Genomic DNA, 4,007 nt, shown 5'->3' with positions numbered 1-4,007 from the left:
TACTGAGACACTACACTGTATCTCTGTATTCTATGATCCTATAGTTTTACTGAGACACTACACTGTCTCTCTGTATTCTATGATCCTATAGTTTACTGAGACACTACACTGTCTCTCTGTATTCTATGATCCTATAGTTTACTGAGACACTACACTGTATCTCTGTATTCTATGATCCTATAGTTTACTGAGACACTACACTGTCTCTCTGTATTCTATGATCCTATAGTTTACTGAGACACTACACTGTCTCTGTATTCTATGATCCTATAGTTTACTGAGACACTACACTGTCTCTGTGTATTCTATGATCCTATAGTTTACTGAGACACTACACTGTCTCTCTGTGTTCTATGATCCTATAGTTTACTGAGACACTACACTGTCTCTGTATTCTATGATCCTATAGTTTACTGAGACACTACACTGTCTCTCTGTGTTCTATGATCCTATAGTTTACTGAGACACTACACTGTCTCTGTATTCTATGATCCTATAGTTTACTGAGACACTACACTGTCTCTCTGTATTCTATGATCCTATAGTTTACTGAGACACTACACTGTCTCTGTATTCTATGATCCTATAGTTTACTGAGACACTACACTGTCTCTCTGTATTCTATGATCCTATAGTTTACTGAGACACTACACTGTCTCTCTGTATTCTATGATCCTATAGTTTACTGAGACACTACACTGTCTCTCTGTGTTCTATGATCCTATAGTTTACTGAGACACTACACTGTCTCTGTATTCTATGATCCTATAGTTTACTGAGACACTACACTGTCTCTGTATTCTATGATCCTATAGTTTACTGAGACACTACACTGTCTCTGTATTCTATGATCCTATAGTTTACTGAGACACTACACTGTCTCTGTGTATTCTATGATCCTATAGTTTACTGAGACACTACACTGTCTCTGTATTCTATGATCCTATAGTTTACTGAGACACTACACTGTCTCTCTGTATTCTATGTATGTGTTTATCTTGTTTACTCTAAGTCACTCTGGATAAAGAGTGTCTGATAAATGAATACATTGTAAATTGTAGAGATGGATGGAACAGATAGATAGATAGACAGATAGAGACAGACAGACAGACAGACAGACAGACAGACAGACAGACAGACAGACAGACAGACAGACAGACAGACAGAGGTGGACAGGTGGCTACCACCAGAGGGAGCCCTTGTCCCCCTCCAGCAAAGCCCCTGAGGGCATTGTGATGTAAGGACTGCAGGATAGATGCCCTCTCCTCTGTGTGTTCCTCCTCAGCAGAACCATGTTTCACACAGAGAGATATTATAGAACTGGTCCATGGTTTCAAACCTCTGCCTCCATTACCATCATGTGTTTGTTTTAGCCCATTAAGACCGGGAACGTATCTCATTCCCATAGTATCTCATAGTTATTTTTAACATCTTTGGCTATTTTGGGGGGGAAAAATGTGTGCAAATCGTTTGTAACTCAAATCTTTGCAAGAATATTTTCTTTAAATAATATATATATATTCAAAGATTTGCACACATTTTCACGATATTTAAAAAAATAGCAGATCTACAAGCTCCGTGCTATGACTATGAGCTTGTAGATCTGCTATTTTTGAATAGCCAAGGAAATCTAAAATGACAAGAGATGCGTTCCCGGTCTTAATGGGTTAATAGTGAAAAATTGCCGATCTACAAGCTCACAACCCGTCGCTTCATGATGTGTTGTGAGCTTGCAGATCGGCAATTTGTGTACGCCCCCATCGCACAACAAAGTATAATACAAGGTTATGTGGTTGATATTAGAAAAGATCTATTAGAATGTTCTTGTTGATTCATTGTCTCGATTATTCATGATCCTACCCGAGTGTATGATATGTATAATATATACATACATGTGTAGATGTTATTACAACATGTGTAGATGTTATTGGTTCTAAATACCAGGTTTTTATATATCTGGGGTTAATTGTCCCAAACAGAGATCATGTCACCTGATGTGTTTTGACTTTTCTTTGTCGTTGTGTCGTCCCTCCCTCCTTCCTCTCCTCTCTCCTCTCTCCTCTCTGCATCTTTTCATCTATTATGGATGCTCTACCTCCTCCGTTCTGTTCTCTCCGTTCTGCCGGGTCTCCATCCTTCTACAGGAACATGTCACATCCCCCTCTCTCTGTTCCATACTGTAGCTACTACTGTACATACATACACAGTATACTGTACATATTATATTATTATGTACTATATTATATTATATTATTATGTACTATATTATATTATATCATTATGTACATATGTTAGATTCACTCTTTTCTTGGCCTGTCTCTCAGTCTGCAGACGTGAAGCTTCTGTTCACACTGCTGTTGAAAAGCAACCAGACCTCATAATACAGTATATTATTTGTAGATTATACTCAAACTACTGAAGTAATGAACTACTAACGTGTTGTCCACAGAAACTGAGCTCAACAGTGACACTTGTTCAAAAGGTGGAAGGGAATCTCACAACTGATCCGTTTTTTGAGCTGTAAACCTTTATTTGTTGTGTATGATTGAATGTGGATTCAAACAGACTGTATGTTGGCATTAGACTGTGGTGAGACAAGTTAGTTGTACCCTACTGATGATGTGTTTTTGTAATAGTAACCCTGCTCTTTAAGAGAGGAAGCAGAGGTTCAATAGTAACCCTGCTCTTTAAGAGAGGAAGCAGAGGTTCAATAGTAACCCTGCTCTTTAAGAGAGGAAGCAGAGGTTCAATAGTAACTCTGCTCTTTAAGAGAGGAAGCAGAGGTTCAATAGTAACCCTGCTCTTTAAGAGAGGAAGCAGAGGTTCAATAGTAACCCTGCTCAGTAGGAGAGGAAGGTTCAGACATTTGGTTCATCATGTTCTTGGCTGAGGATCCACTGGGCGACGTTACCATCTGCAGGCTGATGACTGAACGCCTCTAAGTCACAATCCCACCTAGACAGAACGATATCTGGGTGCAGAGGACTCTGGGCTGGGTGAGGAGATGGCAGCGGGCCGCGATGGTGTCGTAATGCCTGATTTATACTGGGATGTGTGCCGTAAATAGTCCATCTAAAAGCCTGGGCTATTTTTCGTCTAGTTTTAATTTTAGGCTAGTTTTTATTTGATGATGAAATAAACATTGTTACTGTGTGTTTTATAGAGCAGTGGTTCTCAAACCTTTTCATGTCAAGGACCCCCAAATTGACACTTATTAGCCCGCGGACCCCCATTTGAAAAGGTAGGCCAGGGACCCCCATAAGAGAAGATTTTGACGGCTCTAGCCGTAAAAATGTTAATATCAAGGACCCCCAGTTTGACATGCATTAGGCTACGGACCCCCATTTAATGTCCTTTCTATCCCTGGGACCCCAATTTATATTGTAAAATCAATGTTAATGTAACTCTGAGAGTGTACAAATGGAACCAAATGGACCCATTAGGGTCCATTTGGTTCCATTTGTACACTCTCAGAGTTACAGACCCATAAGGGTCCATTTGGTTCCTATCCATCATTTAGCTGGGGACCCCCTGGAACCCCCTCAAGTACCCCTGGGGGTCCCCGGACCCCACTTTGAGAACCAATGTTATAGAGGAAACATTGTTTCCAGGCTGTAAGGTGAATAAGAGGGCGAGCAGTTTAGTGCAGAGGCAAGCATAATGTTACACACACACACACACACACACACACACACACACACACACACACACACACACACACACACACACACACACACACACACACACACACTCTGTCATTGCGGTTTGCGTGGAATCCTTAGCATGCTATAATACGAGGTCAAAGGTCACATCTGTTTTAATTGCTTTAATCTATAATACTTGTGGTTATCGGAAGAGACACGCCTCTGTGTGTGTGTGTGTGTGTGTGTGTGTGTGTGTGTGTGTGTGTGTGTGTGTGTGTGTGTGTGTGTGTGTGTGTGTGTGTGTGTGTGTGTGTGTGTGTGTGTGTGTGTGTGTGTGTGTGTGTGTGTGTGTGTGTGGGTGAG

Source organism: Gymnoscopelus microlampas, assembly GCF_963454915.1.
Source record: "Gymnoscopelus microlampas genome assembly, chromosome: 5".
Taxonomy (NCBI): Eukaryota; Metazoa; Chordata; class Actinopteri; order Myctophiformes; family Myctophidae; genus Gymnoscopelus; species Gymnoscopelus microlampas.
Note: the sequence above shows the minus strand (reverse complement) of the source record.